The sequence below is a fragment of the Enhydra lutris genome, unplaced genomic scaffold, assembly GCF_002288905.1.
Source record: "Enhydra lutris kenyoni isolate GAN:26980312 unplaced genomic scaffold, ASM228890v2 scaffoldscaffold38, whole genome shotgun sequence".
Classification (NCBI taxonomy): domain Eukaryota; kingdom Metazoa; phylum Chordata; class Mammalia; order Carnivora; family Mustelidae; genus Enhydra; species Enhydra lutris.
The window spans coordinates 16125146-16137278 of record NW_019154122.1 but is presented as its reverse complement, the minus strand read 5'-3'; the positions used below and the strand labels follow the sequence as shown (position 1 = coordinate 16137278).

The window sequence follows — 12133 nt, the reverse complement described above, 5'->3', positions numbered from 1 at the left end:
CGCAGGTGGAGGAGGCGCAGGTGAAGGTGGGGCAGGTGGAGGAGGCGCAGGTGATGGCAGTACCGGTAACAAAGTGTGTGTGCACGTATGTGTGTACACAGGTCTCTATGCAGGTGTGTGCATGCCTCTGAGGTGCCTGCCTGTCCACATGCTTCAGGAACCTGGCGTGGTCTTGCTAGGGTCTCCAGACCTGGCGGACACCTGAGTCAGGCTCGAGCTGGAGATCCCAATCAGGGCCCATGCGGGCCAGCCTGGCTCACGGTGCAGGCCCTTGGAGGAGGCCCCTGATCCTTCCTCTCCCCCGGAGCAGCCGCTGCAAGATGACCTGCTCCCTCTGCCCCTCACCGCTCTGCCTGGCTCAGCCTCTGGAGGAGTCTGTGTTGATGAGAAGCAAAGCACCACCTGTCCAGGGCTGCATGACGCATTCATTCGGCAAAGGACCTATCCCAACACGAGGGCTTCCACCTACTCCCGCCAATGGGGGCTCCACGTCTATTTGGGGGGCAGTCACAAGCTCTGAAGGAAACCGTGTGCTGGCATGATGGACAGGACACTTTGGAGAGAGTCTCCAGGACCATGTTCCTAGAAATGTGACTTTGGAGCAGAGACACAAAGGAAGAGCATCCCTGGTGGAGGGACCACATGTACAAAGGACCTGTGGTAGAAGACAGGAAACTGCTCTGGCCCAGGCCTGGGAAGGAGCCACAGGAGTGGAACACCATCAGCCTCTCACCTGGGTGTCCGTGGGCACCTTGGAGCCAATGCCACCAGCGTGCAGCTCCAGGACTCCCCCAACCTGCTGCTCCCACCACTTCCCCCAGCTTGGGAACTGGCGCCTCTTCTCCAGGAACCCAGGACCACCCCACACACACATCCACCCTCCAGCCAGACTTTCGGTCTTGACCTCCCGACTCCACCAGCCACTGGCTGCCTCCTCCACCCTGGCCCGGGGCTCTCCGGCTCGCAACTGGATCCCTCCTGATGGGAGCCCTGCCCCTACCATAGGCTGCTCCCTGGTCCTCCTAACCCCGCCGCCCAGAGACCTTGGAAAGCGTCTGTGAGCTGGCTCTCTGGAGAAGGCCTCTGGTTGCCCCTCCCTGCTGGTGGCTGCGCAGGGCTGTTTGAGAGGAGGCATTCCCACTACTGCTACTTCCTGGGTGACTGTGGGCAGGCCCGCTGAGATGCCCCGGCCTCAGTTTCCTCAGCTGGCATCACTGGCTAGCCATATGGTACCACCCTCCTGGGGCGGGGGGCTGAGACTGAGTGAATGAATGCAAGAAAGCCCTGAGTCACCCACAGCTCTCACTGGTCACCATGAAATGATGTGGCCCGGGACTGCTGCTCAGGTGGCTTCTTGTACCCACACCACCAAGACGACCCTTGGATGTCCCTGGACCCCGTTCATTCCAAGTCCAGCTTCAGGGCAGGACCCTGAAGGTCCCAGCCTTTTCCCCAGGACAGGACGAGTCACCGTGTCCAAGAGAGTGAAGAGTGGCGTCTCTGTCCTGCTGCTGTCACGAGACAGAGGCCGAGGGCCGGAGCGAGAGGGCAGGCCACGTCACTGTGGACGCCACTCTGCAGGTGCATCGGCCCATCTGCGCTCATCATGAGGCAACACAAGCAGGGTTTAAAAATACTAAACTTATTTCATTTCAGCACAGGAGCGAGAGAGAGAACGTACAGCCTGTATGAGCAACTCAAATCAAAAATAAATGAGGCAAAAAGAGTCACCAAAAATAGTACAGCATAGGAGGCAGCAGCCCGCGTCCCTCGGCCAGCTGTCCCTGGTGAGCGGCATCACAGAGAGCGGCCGGGAGCCCGGCTTCCCATGTTTATTCCGGAATAGATTAATCAGGCCTGCGATCCGATGATAGATGAGAATTCCGGGCAAAGTCAAAGGCAGATAATGGCTCCAGGCACACAGGGCCTCTGGGCATCCTCCCCTTGGCACCTGGCACCCGCCCCGAGCAGTGGGCCAGGCCACGGGGTCGAGTCTGCCCTTCCTGACCCAGAATGCGCCCACAGAAGGGTGGGCCCCAGCTCCCTGCAAAGCCGAGCTGCCAGCGCCGTAGACCTCGTGAGGGTCCATACCTTTTGTCTTGATTTCATCGTGGAGAATGCCACCTTTTTTTTTAATGTCACAGATCAGAGTTTTACAAACCGCTCCAGCCCACCACCTGTTTTTATAAATAAAGTTTTATCGGGACACAGCTTTCCCATTCATTCACATACTATCGCTAGTTGCCTTCGCACAGCTTTGCAAAGACAGACCGGCTGGCCCACCAAGCCCTTATAAGATGCGGTGAGACCCCAGCAAGCTCACTGTCTACCACCCAAGGACACAGCAAGAGGCCTGGCTGGGGACCAGGACTCAGGCCCTGAACGTCCTGCACCTTGATCTTGGGATTCCAGCTTCCAGAACTGCGAGAAAGAGCTGTCTCTTGCCTCCACCCCCTGGCCAGTCCCCGGCATCTTGTTACGGCAGCCGGAACACACCAAGACAGCAAGTGACTGTGGCTCTGTGGCTCTGTGCCAGTAAAGCTTTATTCATGGACACTGAAATCCGAATTTTATATAATTTCCATTCCCATGAAATATTCTTCCTTTGTTTTTCTTCCAACCCATTTAAAAACGTGAAAACCACTCGGAGCTCACAGGCCACGCAAACCCAGGTGATGGGCCGGATCGGGCCCACAGAGCCTTGCCAAACCCTGTCCCAGAGCAAGGAGGGGGCCTCCTCTCCTCCCTCGCTGCTGACCACAGCCCAGATGCTTCTCTCGGTTCCATGTGCCTTGAGGGCACACGCTTCTCTCCTGGAGGAAGCCCGCTCCATTCGGATGATCCCGAAGGATATCAGCAGAGCAAACTGAAGGACGTGACCTTGGAGTTGATGTTCCAGAAAGAGGCCATACCCAGGATGGCCCGTTAAGTGCCCAGGCTCTGAAGTCAGACCCTCAAGCATCCCATCTCTGCCCTTGCACTTGCCCACCAGCGGACTTGGGCCCAGGGTCCTCGCCAGCACGATGGAGTCGCCCAGCCGCCTTTAAGGTTCTGTGAGGGTTCTGTGTGATAGCCAAGCATGTGCCATGATGTTGGCCCCAATTACATTTATGAAGTCAGAAGCCTCGTGGGGAAACAACGAAAGATGTGCCAGGTGAGGGATGCCAGGTGTGTCTGCCGTGAGTCACAGACACTGCATTTCTTCGTCTCCAGGGAGCAGAAGTGGGCCTAGTGGGTCTAGTTACAAGGACAGCGATTTCAAATCAACACAAAAAGGATCTTTTCCATCATTCAAGTTGTCCCCAGGGGACTCATCTGCTGGGAGTTCCCCATGGGTGGAGATTTTCGGGAACACCAGCATGGGGATCTCGCAGAGGGAACCCGAGTCTCCATCACCCTAGACCTGAGCCTCCGCCCCTGACGCTGGGAGAGTCTGGGATGCAAGAGACCCGTTCTGCTACCCCTGGGGAACCTGCCTCCCTCCAGGGTTCTGGCCCGAAGGAACACCAGTTAAATCAAGGCAGCACCTGCCCCTTACGTTGCGGAAGTACCCAGGACCACTGTGAGGCTTCCCCTTCACGGGAGAGTATTTTTGGTGCTCCCAGGACCCGTCCGGTTTCGATGTTGTTCCGTGGTTGAGTCGCGGGAGACGGTATCCCACTAGGGCCTTTGCGGTGCCACCTCCTGCCCCCAAATCCTGCCGGAGGCTCCCCTGAGCCTCCAACATTACTCCTGCTGCAAATGGAGGCAGAACCTGGTTGGCAGCCTCCTCCTCTAGAATGTTCTAGAAGACTCTACCCCTTCCCATCAGGAAAGCAAACCTTTCCTGAAAGCCCCACCCTCCAGGGCTCTGCCAGTGGACTGTCCCAGGCCCCCCTTGCCGGAAGGCAGTTCAGGAAGCGAGGCTCACGAGTGGTGGTCGGGCCAGTTGGCAACCCTATCGCCATGTTCATCAATCCGGCTTGAATGTGGGACTCAGATTCATCGGCCCGGAGAGGAGCCGCTCCTGGACTCAGTGGGCATGTCTAAGGCCGCCCCTATTTCGTTGTCCTCTGCCTTAAACGTCTAAGGTACAGATGGGACAGACACTGAGGGCCGAGGATGACGCTGAGCTGTGAGGCGGCTTCCCTGTGTCTGGAAGCGGTGAGGCTGCAGATGTGCCTGTCATTCGGGAAGTTCCACGTTCGCCTACTGGCGGGAGATCTGTGTTTTGTTTTGTTTTGTTTTTAGCTTTTATTTATTTGACAGAGATCACAAGTAGGCAGAGAGGCAGGCAGAGGGGGGCGGGGAAGCAGGCTCCCTGCTGAGCAGAGAGCCCGATGCAAGGCTCGATCCCAGGACCCTGGGATCATGACCCGAGCCGAAGGCAGAGGCTTAACCCACTGAGCCACCCAGGCGCCCCTGATCTGTGATTTAAGAACTGAGTGTCTCCCACGCAAGTACAGCCCTGCCCAACCCTGCTTCGCTTCCGAGACCACACGAGACCCGGTGCGTTCGGGGTGGTATGACCAAGCGCCCCGAGCTGATGACTCCTCCCTTCTCTCTTCTCTTCCACATCACCTCGTCTGTCCTAAACCTGCTGGGGACCCTTAGCGGCACCCCCGATCTGCTACACACAGGCCAAGCTGGCTGACTCCCTGCCGAGACTTACAGCCCCGCGCCCACCCCCGGGGAAGAGGGAGCCCGCTCCTCTCCCCAGGACCGTGGGTAAGGGGCTGACTGGGGCTGCACCTCAGCAGAGCACAGGGGGAGGGGGACTGCTCCGTCTAGGTCCTGCATTGGCCTCACTCTCCTCCAGCTGAGGGTCCTCCCTGGGAAGGAAGAGCAGAGCAGGCAGAGGCTGGAGGGAGATGGTCCCCTCCCAGCTGACCTCCCAGGCCGCCCCACCCACACACCACTCACGGGCACCTGCTGCATATCCTGGCACGGCGTTGGGACCTAGGAGAGGAGATGGGTGAGGCAGGGCCCCACAGGGCTCAGAGCAGAGCTCTGGAGTCTATCCGCCCTGGGTTTGAATTCTAGCCATGGGCCTGACCGTTGACCCTCCATGTCATCATCTGTAGACTGAGGGGAGCAGCAGGACCTCTTGGAGGGCTTGGGGACGCAGGTGAAAGGCCTACAGCCCGGCACTGGCAGAAGGCTGGGGCCAAGAAGCAGGACCCCTGTGACATCACCAGGGCTGGCTGCACATCTGTCCCTCTCCCTCCCTGAGAAAGGGCCCCACTATTAGCCTATGGGTGTCCACCTCATGTTCCAGAGGGAGGAGACATGCCCGTGTGCTTCCCTTTCTCACAGCCCCTGCCCTTTCCCCCCGAGAAGTCACTGTACCATCAAGAAGGTTGGGGTGTCGGGGGGCCTCCCTCCGGCACGCCTGTGAGTGGAGGCCACGCCCCAGCACCTCCGGGGGGCCCCCCCGGCTTGCCAGGCATCCTCCCACACGCGTTGCCACCGACTTCCTGGTTCGCCCTGCGGTCCCGCGCCTCGCCTCGTGCACGAAAATGGTCTTATCTCAGGAGCAGGTACCTGGGGGGTTTCAGGGATCCTGTTCCCTGAGTGGGTTTTGTGCTCGAGGGGGTAGGCATGTCAGCTCCCTGAGCAGGGCTTAGAGCTCCCCTGACAGCCCCGGGGTAATCAGGCCAACCAGCCCCCCTGGGCCCCACGCCGGCACAGGCCTGGCTGCCGCTGGGAGGGGAGCTGTCCCTGCAGAGGCCCGGCTGGACCCAGGCGGAGCCCACATGGCCATCTGTCACAGCAGCTCAGGCCGAGCAGCTACAGGCGTCCTCCCAGCCCGGGGACACGGCAGGCCCCCCACAACCAAGCGGCTGCTAGGGCAGGCGGGGGGGTGCTGGTAGCATCGCGGGCTGGCACCCAGCAGAGGTGTCGAACCGAGACAGCTCTGCTGGGAGCTGCTGGCGTCTGCTTTCATCCCTGGAGCAACAAGACAGGAGCCACCTGGAGATCAGAAGCACTGTGGGGCCACCTCTGTCCCGCCGTTGGGGGAGGGGTGCCACCAGCTGTCACGCAACCCCTGCAGACTCCTGGAGGGATCCCTGCCCACCTGCTGTCCCCTGAGCCCCCGGCCAGGGATCTCCCACCTCAGAGTGGAATGTAGTTTCCCAGGCAGAAGTGAGGGTCCCTGCCTTAAAAATAAGTTAATGGGTCCCCACCCCTCTCTCCTGCAGAGCGGAAGGCAGAGGGCAAAGGGGAGAGCAGCTGGAGGACCCTATGAAGCTCTGTCTTGGAGGGACAGCGGTCACCATGCGGGGAAGGAGGGCAGGGCTGGTCAGGGAGCTTCCTGCGGCTGAAGGGGCTTCCTCCCTACCCAGAAAAGCCGAGTCCCTTCTGGAGAGCATCCCCCCTCCCCCACTGGCTCTCTTTTCCAGTTTCCTGCCAGGACAGGATATGGGTGCAGGGTGTGGTCATGGTGGGAGTTCAGGGTGGCAGGACGGAGGCGGCAGGAGGGCCCGTGAGCGTCCCAAGGCGGGCCGGGAGGGCTACAGGGCTTTGCTCAACGAACGACGGAGGACAGGCCTGTGGCTGCAGAGACGCCGGAGCCCAGAGCACCCAGGGCTTGTTTCCTGCGTCTTGCCCTGACTGGCCGCAGCTCGTAGGCTCCCTCCGCCCAGGCTCCCGGGAAGGGCGCTGTTCCATTCGTGGTTCCCAGGCTCAGGATGGAGCCGGGGTGCCACTGCGCCCGTGGTCCCAGCTTCCATGTCCTCTTGGGGAGCAAAGGCGGTTGTTTCCAAGACCGGGGGCTTTTGGCCACGGAGCCTGGCAGGCCCCCATCCGTGTGCACACCCCGAAGGCTTCTGCTTCAGCGGGAGCCGCTCCGCTGGCAGGTGCACGAGACATGGGTGTGGATCTGGGTGGGCTGCATGGGGGGAGAGGCATTTCAGTGTTGCTTTGGGAAAGTTGGAATTTGGGGGCCATGATGTTTTTTAATTGTGGCACTAATGAGACACGAATGGGGCCTCTGCCTGCAAGAATGTAGGCCTGAGCCGAGCCCGGTGCTGGGCTGGCCTGTTTGTCGTCAGGGGACAAGCGTTGGAATGTTGCTTTGAGAAGACTGAAAAATTCTAGTCTGCCATCTTTTCAAGGAGTTTTTTTTTTATAATCTTTTTTTTTTTAAGATTTTATTCATTTATTTGACAAAGAGACACAGTGAGAGAGGGAATACAAGCAGGGAGAGTGGGAGAGGGAGAAGCAGGCTCCCTGCCGAGCAGGAAGCCAGATGTGGGGCTCAATCCCGGGACTCTGGGATCAGGACCTGAGCCAAAGGCAGACAGGTAACGACTGTCAGGGGCCCCTTTCCAAGAAATTCTAACGGGAACTCAATGGCTTGGTCCCAGTGCCTCTCCTGCTGTCCGACCATGTGATGTCCACATTGTTGACAGGTCCCCCGGCTCAGGACTTGGAGGAGAGATGGGGGCGTCTCTGCAGCAAGGAGGAGGGGTCCTGGCCGTGGCGGCCTGCCTACAGTAATTAGTCACTGTTCTCCCTGCCCCCCACCTGAATCTGAGCACGATTCGTTGATGCTCCCCGGGAAGAGGCCAGTGGATCTCCCCACTGCCCCCTCTGGGCCCCCCCGCCAGCGGCCCAGGGCCACCTCTGCAGTGACCTGGCCTCTCTGCTGACTCCCAAAGGTGACCCCACAGCCAGAGGCGATCCCCCTGTGCACTCAGACTCAGGCCTTCGGTGGCAGCACTCCCTCCTGTGCCCGGGGAGGACTGGGGTTTCGGCTGGCGGCACCCTGTGTGTGGGACGGAGAGGAAGGGTGTGTTGCGCAAGCTCCCTTCTGGATCTGGCGGTTTTGAGCGGTTACGCCCCTTCCTGCCTCTCCACGGGGCGTGCCGGCTGCGTGGCTCCTGCAGCTTCAGCCCCGTGACAGGTGGCGGTTTCCTGCCACGCGGTAGTCATAGCGGAACTCCCGGGCTTTGGCGGGAAGGATTTCCAGCTTTTGAGAAGCCCCAGCTTCTCTCTCTCAACCCCTCCCTCCGGGCGAGGCCATCAGCCTTAGCGTGAGAGATCCAGGTGGTGAGGAGGGGGCCCCTGCTCACCTCTGTGTGTGTGAGACCTCTTAACACCCCAGCCCAGCCACAACCGTAAGAGAGCCCCCCAAGCCAGACCTGCCCAGCCAGGGCAACCCCCAATTCCTGACTTTGCAAAACTGCGTGAGAAATCCTCGTTGTTTCCCGTGTGACCCATGGCACATAGCAAGGAGAACTCCTACAGTGTTGTAATTCGTAAGACCTTAGCTCTGCGTGGACGAGCCTTCCAGAACCTCCGAGTTTCCAAGATGATCAGGAATTGGGAGCAGCCGCAGAGGGCCCAGGGAAGACAGTGCCCATCTGGACACCGAGAGGTGGCTGTGTGTGGCCGGTCACACCCACCAGAGACTCTCCTTTTTCTGGGAACGTGGAAGAGAGCAGCAGCCCCTGAGAACGCAGCGGAGAGGCAGCAAGGGAAAGCAGATGTGGTAGCAAGTCCAAGGACCCTAAACAGTGCTTTTCTGGAAGGTGAAACCCCCACCTGGGAGCAAGCTGGGGCACGTCTGTGCAGGGACAGCTGCACTCGCCTGTGCCCGTGGTGCAGACATCCCGGGCCCTGGGCCAGCACCTGCCCTCCGCCAGGACCAGACACAGGAAGACCCCAGCCCGTGGCCCCCACGGTGCGCCCCCCCCGGTGGGCACGTCGGATCCTGCCCGACCCCCCTCATCCTGTTTCACAGATGGAGAAATGGACGCTTAGGAAGGTGGGAAGATTTGCCCGTGGTCATCCGCCAGATCCGAACCCACCTGGGCCTCGCCTCCCTGCCTGACACCTGGAGTGGCCTCCTCAGGGCACCCGACAGGGTGGGCTTGTCATCAGACCAGCCCTGGAGGAGGACAGGCCTGTGCATGGTGGCCCTGGGCAGGTTTCATGTTAGAAAGTCACCCAAGGCTCAAAGTGCTAACTTCACACCAGGAAGTCTGGCTCAAGGAAGGTTCCGCCGCCCTAGTTTTCTTGTGCTCCTGACCCTACGGTAGGGAGACAGCGGGAGGCCTCTTCAGTGACTGGAAGTCCCCCTCACAGCTCACCAGAGTCTGTCTTCCTGTGATGAGGGTGGCCCTGAGGTTAAAGCCAGCAGAACGTGCCCCCAGGAGGGCAAAGTCACCTTCCATGTAACGGTCCTGGTGGCAGGTCCTGCGTCCCACAGCGGCCGGTGGTGCCCAGTCCAGGCCAGGCAGCCCTCGCGCGTGCAGCTGTCCTCTCTGGACCGGCAGAGTGGTCCGGGGCGCATCCGTCCCTGGCAGAGGCTGAGGCTGGAGCTGACTGACACGTTGTCGCTGCTCATCTCCTTTGGCTAAAGCACGTGTGACTGTAGGAGCGTGCGTGTGTGTGCGTGTGAGCGAGTGCGGGAGAGAAGAGGAGAGGAGAGGTCAGGGGAAGGCGTGCCAACAAGACAAAATGCCGACCATGCAAGGACAGGGTGGGAGCTGTGCTCATTCTAAACAACTTTCGTGACGTTTGCAAGTTTTCAGAAGAGTGAGCCGAGAGCAGCCGTGCCCACAGGTGGGGCCCCCAGTGCCGAGTCACCATTGCCAGCCGCCCCTTCCCACAATGACGGAGAGCTAGGATTTACCCAGCATCCTCCCTCCGGAGCGCCAAGCGTTTTAGTGTCCTCTTCTCTCTCTCCTGTGAGGAAGTACGGGCCGGCGTTCGTGAGGCTCTGTGCTTGGATTTCTCCGAGAAATGACCCAGGTGGCTTGCTCAGGGTCACACACAGACCAAGCGGAAGTGCTGGGGACAGGGGAACCCAAGTGCAGACCCACAGCCCATCCTCTGAGCCAGTTGTCCCTTCTGGGCCCAGCTGGTTCTCGGGTGGTTTCTGAAGCCTTTGTCCAGAGCTGCCCTTTTGAGGACGGGGCAGCCCTGCCCGCCCGCCTCCCTCCCGCCCTCCCTCCATGGTGCCTGGGATTGGCGGATCCTGCTAGGACGGGGGCTTCTCTGCGATCGGCCGCCGGGCACATGTGGTCTCTCCTGGCTGAACTGTGGCTGCTGCGGAGGTGGGGGCTCTGGGCAGGTCAGAGGAATGCAGTCCCCCTCCCTCCCCTGGCAGGTGGCCAAGGTGGCAGCTCCCCGGGGGAACGAGGTTGTCCCCTGTGCAGTGGGCACCAGAGCCCGGCCAGCACCTGGCTGGGAGCCAGGGAGCTGGCTGCTGGCTCAGAGGGAGCCTGACCGTCAGGAGTCCAGGCGAGGCAGAGGCGATGAGTGGGATGTGGCCTTTTCTGGGACACGTCCCTCATCTCCCTGCTGGCAGCCCAGAGCGCCACTTGTCCCTGTCCCTGTTGCTGCCCTGAGCACCAGGCGTGGGACAGACAGATCACTACACCCTGCAGAGGAGATGGAGAGATGCCCGCAGGACCGTTGAAGTGATGAGTCTGGGGAGTCTGGGGTCTGGGGAACGATGGGGTCTGGAGGTATAACCACAGGGGTCCCGGCGCAACCACACAGGCCAGAGCCAGAAGATGGGTAGAAGTCTGAGGAACCTCGTGAGATGGAAAAGAAAAAAGGCTCAGAGTCAGAGAGGTGAGCCGGGGAAGCCAAGGAGAGTGGGAAGAAGCCACGGGAGGCAGGAGGAGAGGCCAGACGGCGTGGGTCCCAGCAGCCCCGGGGAGGGGGGGGGAGTCAGCCAAACTGTGGGCACCACCAGACTTAGCAATAGAAAGGTCACAGTGACCTTGGCAAGAGCAGCTTCCTCTGAGCGGGGAAGGCAGAAGGGAGACTTGCAGGCAAGAAAGGACAACCCTTCTGAGGGATTTTCCTGCGAGTGGGATGGGAGACATAGGGCAGCTGGAGGAGGAAGCGGATCCAAGCAACTGTGCTGTGTGCTTTTCAAGACGAGAGAAGTTACAAGTGCCTGTCCACAGAGGGACGGGGTGCTCGAGTGGGGCTGGAGTGGGGTGTGTGCTCAGGGGGAACGCCGTGGCCGTGGCCGTGGCGGGGTCGTCTGGGTGGCAGCAGCCGGGGAAACAGGATGTTCCAAGAGCTGACGTCGGTCGTGAGGGAAGCTGGCCTCTGGTGGCTTCCGTTCCGTCGGTGGAATGAGAGCAGCTCAGCCCGGAGCTGAGAGGCGCTGGGGAAGGCGCCATCCGGGAGAGCGGGGAGAGCAGCCTCCGACCAGCCTCGGCCACCTTCGGCAGTGAAGCCAGACTGTGTGCTCAGCGCTGCTGTGTGGCACAGACGCAGGACGGTTCGGACCCGAGTGGGCAATTCCAGCAACACACCTTGTTTACAGAGATGGGCCGCAGGCCGGACGGGCTCTGTTGTTGGTTGTCCGCCAGTTCCTGCTCCAGGACCCGCCATCCTCAAAGTGTGGTCCCTGGACCAGAAGCGCCAGCGTCCCCGGAGGGGCCTAGTCAGAGATGCAGGTCCTTGGGTGCACCCCACCTCTGCGGAGTCAGAGACTCTAGGTCCCTCCACCGTCTCGAATTCAGATTGAGTCTGTGATCCTGGAAGTCTGGAATTTCAACACCCCTGGGTGCCCATGCTGGGGACTGAGACCCCGCAGGCAGGGCCCCGTGTTGTACAGGTGGCCTCCAGTGCCTGCGCACGGTAGGGCCTCAGCAGACACGCTGTGCACCAGTGAACCCACCACCGTCTGACTTACGGTTAAAGACTTCAGGGAATGGTTGGGTTTCATGCCAAGTGACCTGGCTGAGCACACCCCAGGAGCGCCTAACGGGCACAAAGGAGAGGCCCGCCCACCCTCAAAGCTGAGGGATCCAACGCCCCCGGGGCTGCGTGACCGAACTCTTTCTGAGGGAAAGGTACTGAGCCTCAGGTCAGGCTGGGGGAGTCAGGCTGGTCCATCTGGTGACCATGACCCTGGTGGAACCCCAGGGTTTGAAAGAAAGGTGACCAGGAGGCCTTCAGGGTCTGCCCGAAGTCATTCCACCAGGAACAGATGGACAGGGCCCTGCGGACAAGGGCCCAGGAGAGGGCAGCCTGGGTTAGGGCACTTGCCGCTCGTGAGCAGTCCCCCGAGAAGCCCGAAGACTGGATTCAACATCCCCCGAGAATCCACCACATTTCTTTTAAGGATTTCCGTGTCCTTTCACTTCCTTTTGTCATTTCTTTCTCAATGAGGTTT

The 12133-nt window shown here is 60.4% G+C and overlaps 1 protein-coding gene across 3 annotated transcripts in view; it reads left to right on the top strand.

Moving 5' to 3' along the window:
• Positions 1–12133, top strand: part of LOC111154736 (potassium voltage-gated channel subfamily A regulatory beta subunit 2) — an 80838-nt gene that overhangs the window by 16309 nt on the left and 52396 nt on the right. For 2 of the 3 annotated variants that reach the window (XM_022514618.1, XM_022514616.1), the window contains exon 1: positions 5455–5519. The exons of the other annotated variant lie outside the window; for it this stretch is intronic. The gene's annotated coding sequence lies outside the window, so the exon portion shown is untranslated. Of the gene's footprint in view, positions 1–5454; positions 5520–12133 lie in introns of those variants that run through there. 3 annotated transcript variants of the gene reach the window in all.